At 39.1% G+C, this 11,225-nt stretch overlaps 1 protein-coding gene across 1 annotated transcript in view; it reads right to left on the bottom strand.

Annotated features, from left to right (window-relative positions):
- Positions 1-8,155: 8,155 nt before the first annotated feature.
- The window catches only part of SCAF8 (SR-related CTD associated factor 8), a 148,951-nt gene continuing 145,881 nt past the window's right edge, over positions 8,156-11,225 (bottom strand). Inside the window, exon 21 of the mRNA XM_064649219.1 lies at positions 8,156-8,241. The gene's annotated coding sequence lies outside the window, so the exon portion shown is untranslated. The remainder of the gene's footprint in view (positions 8,242-11,225) is intronic.

Here is an 11,225-nt window from a genome sequence, read left to right as displayed (position 1 = left end):
TATTCTGGCGAGGACAAAGGCAACAGTAAAGAAATTATAGCCTGGAAAAGCCAGAGAATATTTACATTAGCTAAAAATTCAACTTGTTCCAAAAGAATTCAAAAGACAGAAATACATATAGACTTATCACAAAATGAGACACAAATATCCACAAATTTTTTATTTTGTTAATCCCAGAGAAATTCACTCTTGATTTTCCAGAAATCTACCACTCTATAAAGTATATTTAATAGCATTAGTAGACAGCACTACAGTCACATTGTGTCTGTAAGGCACTGCTCCATTTTCTATGGAAACATTATAGCAGAGGTGATTTATGTCTGTGTAACAGAAAGGGCTATTCTGTAGAAATATCACAGGAAATGACACACAGGAAATAAACCAACACAGACATCTTACAATCATTTCCTAAGCTGTAGCACAGCAATCTGCTGAGCTCCTGAAACAACCCAGATGCTTCTGATGAAAGAATGAAAAAGCACCAAAAAGGCTTCCCTCTCCCAGCACGGCTTCTGGGTCCTAAGAGGAGAAAAGGATGAACAAGGCAACAAGCTATGGAATAGCTGGTTATTTGCCACCTGGAAATATTCTTTATTGGGTACTAACTGTTCAGTCCTGTCATGGTTCATCTACGGTGGCTATGGACAAAGTGGGGGGACCTGCAGTGGCTGTGAAAACAAGAAAACTGAAGATTAATATGTGGTGAATGCCCAAGTGATGGCTGGGGGAAAGGTCATATGGAAGAAAAGTCGCAGTAAGCCTCACGCCAAAGCTTTCCCGTCTCATAAGAATAGACCTTTTAGCAGGTCCTGTAGAGATAGGACAAGGGGTAATAGTTTTAACCTAAGGGACAATAGATTCAGACTAGATATAAGAAAGAAATTTCTTATGATGAGGGTGCTGAAGCACTGGATTGCTCACAGAGGCGGTAGATGTCCCATGCCTGGAAGCATTCAAGGCCACGTTGGACAGAGCTCTGAGCAACTTGATCTAGTTGAGGATGTCTGTGCTCATCGCAGGTGACCTTTAAAGGCCCCTTGCAACCCAAGCATTTCCATCTTTCTATGATTCTATGAACTAACTCCAGCATCATTCACATAACATCCCGTTACCATGTGTTATTCTGCTCTAATGCTCAAAAGCATCTGTTCCCTTCCCACAGGCTCCTACTGTGTCAGGTAACGGAGAGCACTGAAATTCAGTTCCTGTCCTCAAGCGCACTTAATTCAGGTTACAGCAAGGTATCAACAGATGCAAAGAAATAATTGTGCTTTAGTCAGGTTTGACAATGTGCAACAAAAGACTGCATCCAGGAAACCAGATAAACTCAATAACATTTTAACATTAATTTTACTAAGGAATGCTAGGACATACCTCATGAGTGTTTAACTGAATGCACAGTATAGAGAACTGCTTTTCATCCAAGTAAATTTTACCAGTTAAAAATAGCCAGAAAATGAAGAAATATCTCATCATACTATCTCATTATTGCTTAATATTCTACTAGTCCCACCCATGTTTCATACAACTCTTTAATGGAAAATAATATATATGAAAGTCACATATGCAGATCTCTATACAATATATTAAAAACCAATCTGACATTGGTGTCCTAGGCTACAAACCAATATGAGACATCTCTATACTTTAATTTTCTATGGAAAAAAGAGCAGAAGTATTCTATACTAATTTGGATACACAGAGGTTTACATAAGCAGATTACACTGACACACACTTAATATGTAATTATTTCTTGTAATTCTTTTCCTTATCCACTTGAGGAATTAGCAGGGCTGTTTCAAGACTGCAACCAGAAGAAGATCCATGTCATTCCATGACACTTTTTTTTTTAGACAGAAGTTCTTTCCTCAAAAGATTTCATGTGATATTTTATCATTAAGTATATTGAAGTCACGTAGCTGGTGAAATACCTAGTAATACTTATTTTACTACTCTATAACTTAAAATTCAAAAGATACTGTTAATTTTTGTCTTAAGTGAAAGTTAGTCTGCAAGTAAAAATGCCCTTTTCTGTAAGAAAAAAAAAAAGGCAAGTTTTGAGACAACTGAGTACAAAATTTACTGTAATTACATGAAACTTCCCACAGTAAAAAGGTAACTAAAACAGGATATCTAAAACTTCTAACACTTACACTATTACCTACAAATCAAGGAATCATAAAATACACAGATGCTGTATTAACACCCAAACCATCTTAAAACACTGTGGGTGAAATTTTGGTCCCTTAAAGCTGACATCAAACTTTCTGCTAACTTTGACAGCAACAGAATTTGATTATTTGTGCCAACTCAGAAAGCAGAAAAGGGTAAAGAAAAGGCTTTGAAATAGAAAACTAAAACAATAAATAAGATTGCTTTAACACCACTTCTGATGTCTTTGATCATGCAATTTCTGTCCCTCCCTCTGCTATGCCAACAAGCCAAAGGTTCAGTGCCTGGGTAGTTGATTTATCACTCCCTGTGACAGAGATTTGGACCATGCCCTTCCTACTGCCTCATGCCTAGCAAAACACAACACAGCAGCTCTTACACCAGTTGCATTTTAACAGTGCAGGAAAAGATCCACAGCATTAAAACTCAGATTTGCAGTGACTGTGTCCAGAGCACTGCAATTCCTAACACTAGAGTTGGTTTTTTGGGGGGTTGTTTTTTTTTTTGTTTTGGTGGTGTTGTATGGTTTTTTCGGGTTTGGTTGGGGTTTTTTTGGTTGGTTTTTGGAGGGAAGTTCCTCGGTGATCAGTGTGCAAGGGATCTTGCAGGAGAAGGGGTGGCAGCATTTGGCTCCAGTCCCAAATGAAAGGGTGTTCTGCAACTATATGGTCACCTCTTCAGATATACTGCAGAGACTTCAAAGGAAGAACATTTCTGGAAATCAAATGGCTCGATGAGTCCAATAGAAGAAATATACCTAAAGGCTAAATGTCTTTCATAAGAAACTGGACTCCAATGACAGCTGTTACTTATACACAAACCACCCACTCTGGGGAACCTAAACAGCAACTATATCAGTGAATGAAGGGCAAAGCTTTCACAAGAGGCCTTAATGAATGAGTTGAGGCAACATTTAGTGCCTCAGCCTGCTGAAAAACAAATTCTGCAGCACTGTATGAACTTCTACCAGATTAGTGTTGCTACCGGGAAGTACATTGAACTCCAGTACTACTTAATTACTATACATATGCTTTTTTTTTTTTAAGTATTTTTAAATATGTTTATAAACATCTCAAATTTAGCTCACCGGTTTTCTTTAGTTCCATCAATAATTATTATTTCAGTGCCAACAACAGGCAGATAGAAAAGTAATTAAAATTTCAGTTCACACAAATGCATGCAACATTTGCACTGGACTAAGCACCAAGTTTGCTTGCAACAGTAAATATAGAGAGGCAACACTTTCTTAAATGTTGTCTTTTAGACCGATGAAACCTCCCAAAACTTTCTTTTTAATATTGTCCACATTGCTTTTACAAGACAAAGCTGTGCAAGGCATGAGCGTGTGAAGAAGAAACACTGACTTTGTTTTGAAGTGAGAATTCTCAATACTTACTATGTGTCATTTTCTATTCTGATCTCTGATTTCTAAGACCATTTTGCTATCCTATTTAATATTAGCCTGTATTACACAGTCAATTATTTCAAAATATGTTATTCTCAAATATGAAAGTATAACATGTTTTTTAAGAGACTAATTCTATATGCAAATTCAGCAGAAGACTGTAAGGAATATTTGACATACATAATTTCAAGAAATAATAAAAAAAATCCACTTCTCTGATATATCAAGGTAGAAGACAATACACCAGCAGATCTTACTGTGAGATTTCACAGGACACTGGAATGGTGGAGCACAAATGAGAGTTCACCTTCAGGAGGGGAGTACATCTCTGAGCAGACAAAAAGCAGCAGCTGTCAGAATCTCAAGCAAGGATGTCCACCGCCTGTTAATGACAGTGGTAAGGCTCAGGTGGGAGAACAATCATCTATCCAGACTGCCAGAGACCTTAGCAAAATGTCTCTCAGAGAAATATAAACACAAATCCTCCTTTTGCTCCCATGCTCACACACAGAGCACTGCTGTTTCTGCTCAAGGCGTGGTCTTACAAACCAGGAAAAACCTGGGGTAATGCTTACTGTGTATCAGCTACACTACCTACGCACACCAACTCCCACCCACTCTGTGTTACAGTGGAGGAGGATGGGCTCTTTAGCATGATGGATGAGCTACACCTTGCTGGCCACAGAGTCAGAGTGGACACATTGATAGTTATCCTGTGGGGCCACAGATCAGCACCCTGTGCTCCCCTGGGAAGTTGCATTCTCCTTCACACTGTACCACGGTCCACAATCCCAACAGCTCTACAGAGGAAAGGTGCCACTTTGCTCCTTTCATTGCAGCATTCTGTCAGCACTGCCAGCTTACAGAAGCATCAAACTGGATATACATAACGGGGACAGCTGTCCTGTGGATGGAGAGTAGCATCACTAAACTTTGTCAGGCATGCCTAAATTTTTGGTGTTGTTTTTAGTAAAGCTGGTGATCCTTGCTAACGGTGTAGATCAGCTGTTAGGCCATGGTGGACAAGGCTGTGACAGTGAATATCAAGGAAACAGGGAAAGCAATGCACAACAAGAAAATAAGGGTAGGCAATAACTGCAGATAGCCAGCTTTGGAGACAGGAGTATTATCTCACCTTGAAGCTTTTAGGGCCTTATATATTTCTTATGGGATTACCCTGCAAAAAATGCATATACCAGATTGATTCTTTTAGGAAATCAGTAACTCAGTTTTACTGAGTTTATCTGCTGTTGCCTGCCAATAAGAAATTGTTTCCTGGATACAGAGCTTAAACAGCAGGCCACAAAACTTCCTTCAGTACACCAATGTTTTCTGCTTCCTCAGCCTTTTTTGCACATTTCTTCTTGTACAATATGCCTGAATATCAGCCACGGGGCCTTGTCCAAATAGCCACAAAGCTTCTTTCTTCAGTGTCCCTACTTCATTTTGTATTAAGGTTGAATGTACATTGTTGGTACTGACATTATCTATTACTAAAACAGTTTTTAAGATTACTCTATTCCACAGTTTTTGTGAAGGTACTGGTGGGTATTCTTCTCACGTTTCATTACTTTCCCAATCAGTCCATCACAACCTTGGTGGTTTTCTTCCCCTCCTTGGTTTACAAACTTTTGTTTGGTATTTTCTCATCCAATCAACCCCATGAGTAAGACTTTTACTTGCAAAGGAGGTAAATAACCAGGCCTTGCTTTTAATCACTTTAACCTGGGAAGAATTCGTTGCAAGAGTCTACAGATGGAGTGCTGCCCCTTTCCAGGCATTTTCTAAACTGCAAATCAGTGCAGGGCCTTGCCTTCCTCATAAGATTAGGTTTTAAGCCAGCTCTATGTCCTGAACATACTTTGCTGGAATACTTAATATAAGTCCACTGACACTAACAGAGCCAGCCTGAACGACTCTGCCTGTATGGGTGGCTGCTGTAACAAAATTCAGCACAATGTAAATGAGGAAACAATCAAACTTGTCACTGTGATTCACAGAACAATTTCAGGTTGCAAAGCTGAACAGATGGCATTTGTGAGCTTTATTCAATATCTTGGACTTTTTAATTAGAGTCCTGTTCATGTCAGTCTGCTGGTTTACAGCAGGAGACCCCAAGTTTCAAAGTAACCTTAGGAATCCCATTACTCTATCTGATAGAAACCACTATGTCAGGAAACTGCTGCAGGCACAGCTCCTGCTGCTTCCACACCAAGAACTGGTCAGTAGGTAATTAAAAGAACAAAATTAAAGGGATAGTCCAAAAATGCAGCTATGCTTTAGCCAAAATGCAAATTAGAGGTTTAATGCACCACACTGTTTTATAATTTTAGGTATGCTCTTGGTATGTTTATCATTAGGAGTCTGTATGCCATAATTTTCTCCTCCATGTCATGTGGTTCTCAAATTCACCTTCTGCCGCTGACAAGCTCCCTCTGGGTTTTCACTGCAGGTGGGCACAATGAAACAAAATGAAACAAAATATACTGACTGATAAAAAGCTGAAGAACTAGAAAGGGAATAAATAGTGCATCCCTCCCACAGCACTCGACTGTGGTAAATAGCACCGGCAGACTCTGATGGCTGTGGGTACAAATGCCCCAACAGACACTAGTGTTGTTAAATTTTAGAATCAGGTTCAATACTTCCTTTTACCAAAACAGATCAAACAATCAACCAAACAAGCAAAAACAAGCAAAAACCCCACAAATCCCCAACAGATTGACTAACATAACAAATTAGGACTTTTATGAGTGCTGCAGTCCATAAAATCTCTGTGACACTTTTAATCTGTGGCAATAGAGTATGACACAACACATTGGAACAGTAAGTCTAGTTGTATCAATCACAATGGCACAGCTTTATGGTCGTCCATCAATTAGAAGTTCACTATTTTTGAGTTGTTTGTTTATATTATTTTAACCTTTCTGAGGAGGGAAACTCCAAAATTCAGAAGAGCTTCTAGACTGCTGTAATCACATTCAACAGAGCACTGATCACACCTGCAAATCCATTTTCATCTTATAATATACCCTGAATGTATAAGCTAGTATTAAAATTAGCCTGTCTTAGAAAGAACGGGCCAAATACGCTGTAACCAAATAACAGCAAATGAAGCGTTTGTGCATATCTACTTTTTGTGGCATCAATGCCCTAAGTCCCTTTCAAGTGGTAGAACTCAGAAGTCATTACAAAATGTAGCAATGCTCCATTATATACTGATTTTAAAAGAGATGAGGAGGTTACAAAATAAACTGAACATATAACTATATATTATTTTTTAGCTCCTTGAATATTATAGACCAATCAGCTCTAATAGTTACCAGCCTGGTATGTGTGAGTCAGGGAAGAAAAACCTGCAACTCTCTGCAACTTGGAGAGTTCCCTCATTTATTCAGCACAATTTTGCCCCAAAGTATTTTGTCAGGAAAGAAAAGCAGTTTTGTCCTAGCACAGAATGAGACTGAATTCCTCTGAAACTGCATTCCTTTTTAGTGGATGTGATCATGTCAGACACACTCCTGGGGAATGAGGATGAACAGGATGTGTTGAGGTCCAACCATGCTTCCCTGTGATGTGCAAACTGCCCATAGGCCTAAACTTCCTAAACAGTGGTTTTGTCAGGGTTGTGCAGTGAACTCCAGCTTCAAAGGCCAAACGGGTCTGGATTTCATGTTAACTAGTAGCATACAAGTTGTAGTAGATAGCACAGTATTGATAACAACGTAGTAACAGCACACAGTGCTGAAGCAATCAAAAATAACCAAAAGTTGAATAAATGCTCTCAATAAGCCTTTTAAAAAACATCGTGATTAAGTCTTTTAAAAATCTCTAAACAACCCCTTTATTTCAGATGACAAAATGAAACAGGGTGGAGGAAACTGGCCCTACCATAAACTCAGTTGCACCAAGCCTTTCAAACCCTCAACCAAAGCACATCTCTCTCTCATATGCCATTCACAGTGTTTCTAACTACATCTGACAGACACCTGATGATCACCAGAGTTTAACTGTAACACTGCTCTGTCCTTTGGGTGAGACATCAGGAGCAGGTCATCACTTCACTGGTGATTTTCTGTCTAATTCTTGAATGATGCACATACCAGAAACTGCTCATCCATTCCTTCTCCTTTGAGAGGGAATCTACCACATCATAAGACACTGAGCTGAGCAGGAAAAAGCCTAAACCCCTCCCTTTCCCTACTGAGTTAAGTATAGAAAACTGCACCTATGCTATTTACAGATTTGAAGGCTTGTTTGTTTTGTAAATACAAACTATTTTGAACCCAGAGGCCTTAAAATTTGGATTAATGCCTTGAGAGAAACAATTCACATAGCCTACATTTCCCCCTGTGCTGATGTTCACTACTGGCTGACTCTAAAGTCTTACTTTGAAGCATTAACACCGAGGGACTAAAACAAATTTTAAGCTGGTTGTATCTGGATCTTGGCCTATAATGTTTCATAATACAATTTACTCATTCAGAAATAAACAAACCAACAAAATAAAAGCAAACAAACCTTGCATAATTTATTTGATCTCCAAATGTCTTCTTTCTCTCTGCATCATGAGTGAAAGCACAGAGAGAGGGTGGGGTGTCCTTGCAGCTTTCCAAGCTGAAGAATTATTTGCTGGAAGTCTTTATTTTTGTAGCGCTGGCAATCTGAAAAACAAAAATTGTTTTGTTAACACCTGTATCTCTAGATACATTAGAAATAAGGTTTGTTCTGAAGCACTGCCAACTAAATGATTAACCCCTCCTATGCAAAAACAATTCTCATGCAAAAAAAGCAGCTAGAAACATCTCCATTCAATTCGTACCTTACTTGCACATTCCGTGCAGACTGCTCACGCACAACAGCTAAAAAACTTCTTTCTATGTAGAAATGGAAATTAGAAACCCAGTAAAGCAACACATTACAACCATATGCTTCAAGAGGAGCTTTTGTTAAGCTGTCCAGGTTTCCATCTAGGAAACACACAACCAGGAAAGGCGGCTTGAAACAGGCCAGCACCACCACAGTCCCTTTTCTACAGTGGTGGCAGAGACCACAAACGGTACCTGTACCATAGCAGAATTGCCCATTTCCACACATTCTTATTTACAACTGCTATCAAATCCCAGCCAGGACCTCCGAAAAATAGCTGCACATCAGTTACAAAGAACTCCTGTGGAAGTTCTCTTGCACCAGCCAAGCTCAGCTCTGAAAAACCAGTCACTACTTTTGAGCAGACCAATATGGAACAATGGGCTGCTCTTTTGCCCACACCACCTGACAATGGTAAGACAGAAGACATAGACACCATCCTCAGTGTATTGCACTGAACAAGAAGAGTGCCTAACTGAACTCCCAAAAGCTGGCACGGAGAACTTCATGCTTTACCAAGTCTGTCATTTTCATTCTGCGAAGTGTCATTCTATTATATTTTCTGTGATATTTAAATTGGCAAAGTTGATTTTAAACTGCTTCTTCATGGCACACAGCACCTTGTCAGAAAAAAAACTTATATCTTCAACAGTTAAACTGACATACCACAGAATTAAAACTAACACTAAGAATTTTATCATGCTCATGCTTAAAAAGGCAGATCTTACTGAAAAGCCTGGTGATGGAGTCACTACAAAACTAAACAGATTCTTAACTAAAATGTTACATGTAAACCTGTAAAATAGAAACTAGGTGTTACTCCTGTCTAAAGCTGTTAAACTTCCTTTTTCTAAGATTACTAGTGGAGTTGGAGCAAAGTCCTAAACTGACTTCACTCAAAACGAAGGCTGTTTTATTAAAATAAAATGCAAACAAAATAGCAAAGAATACAAGCTGCAAAACCCCCATACAAAATGGACAAATTAACAATGGGTGAGCAAAGTAAAGAGCAGTATCAAGCTGCAAGTCACATCCAAGAGGAAACTTGAGTAATAAGATGTAAGTAATATTTGTCTTAGTTGTTACCATAAAAACACTTGTAAAGTTCCAAATACAAAACACAGACTTGCTTTGATGGTAGGGAAAGGTATGTATCTATCTACACAGAACATTTAGAGCACAGACCACCAAAGCCCTCCTAATCGTGGCTGTAAGAGACACAGAGCCAAGCACTGCAGGACAGGGTTGCAAGTGCCATGACTATGGTGTTCAGATAACACCACTGTGACCCATGTGTCATGGATATCTTCTTTTGCAATGTTCACAGTGCTGCTACTGTGGTCGACCTGTATCTTCCCCTACAGAACAGCACAGCACGGATCCACTCCTCAAAGACACACAGCACTTCCTTCACCATGATATCCAGTTCCTGAGCACCTGCAACTAAGACTCAAAAGACCTGGGTGATAACTTGCTCTCACCTACATGATTGCAAAATCCCTGAACTGAGAGGCGCCCTTTTTCTTCCCATGTTCCAGCTCACTGCAGAGGGCAGTTCGAGCATTTTCTTTTTTCGTCTGGAACCACATTTCCAGCTCTTCATAGATGTAGCTTCTTAACTAATGCTTTGATAGACATGGAATGAGACCTAGTACAGATCTAAATAAAAGACCTGTGTCAGTACACACATGTAATTTCAACAATGTAGAGTTAAAATCTGCCCTCATAGGCAAACCTGACTCCCCTGGATTTTTGCTGGCCCATAACTATATGGAGAATGCAGCAAACTGTTAGCTAATTACAGCCCAGGTGACCTCACAATACTAACACTCAGTCATCCCAGATTTGTAAATGTACAGCTAAAACATTTCAATCGGGACAAGAAGAGACAGAAACAAGAACACAATGCTTTATAGCAGGCAGATGGTGTACTACTTTTGATACAAAAGAACCATTTTATGGCAAAGTACTACAAGTATCCCTACCAATCAGGTCTTACTTGGATACTTATTAAGGATGATATCCTGCTCTTTTTGAAGAAAACTTCCAGGCCCGGGTAAGATTTTTTGAAGTGCTTCCAGCACTCCCAGCAAGCTACCTCTTAGGGAGGTCACAATGCTCCCCCGCAAGCAGTCCATCAAACGTTGAAGGAAGTTTGCCCTAGTGAATACAAACTTCCCAGCAGTGCTCTGCCAGATCTGTGATACCCATCTCCCCAGATCTGCACAATCTTGAATTATAAGGCTTAACATAAGAAAAATCTACATTGCTCCACACATACAGAGCTTTACACATTCAAGTACCTTTTTCTAGTAGGCTAAGAGGAAACAGGTATCTTATATCAGTGATCTTACAACACTCCTCTTTCCCCTTGCCCAAAACACGTCTTTTAAGACCAATGATTCTCATCAAACCTCTACTGAGGGCAAAGCACTTCCAAAGGAATCAATCTGAAAAAAAAAAATCTGTCACATATAAAAAAAAAAAAAATCAAACAAGCAAAAAAAAAAGGAAAAAAAGAGAGAAAAAAAACAACAAATAAAAAGAAAATTATAGAAAAAGACAAAGTAGTACTTAAAAGACAAAGAATTGCTGTACTATAATAACAGTCACATAAACCTCATACATCCCAGACTCAGGTTCTTCCTGAGTAAAAAAACTGCAGTGTGTCATTCATCTTGTACTCACTTTTTCATTTTCCTGCTCAATAGTGAGGTACACAAAAATAAACACCAGCAAAAGGCTGAAGTAAAGTTCTTAGTACAAAGCTACCATAGGC

The sequence above is a fragment of the Pseudopipra pipra genome, chromosome 3 (assembly GCF_036250125.1).
Source record: "Pseudopipra pipra isolate bDixPip1 chromosome 3, bDixPip1.hap1, whole genome shotgun sequence".
NCBI lineage: Eukaryota > Metazoa > Chordata > Aves > Passeriformes > Pipridae > Pseudopipra > Pseudopipra pipra.
This window is presented reverse-complemented; position numbering and strand designations above follow the sequence as displayed.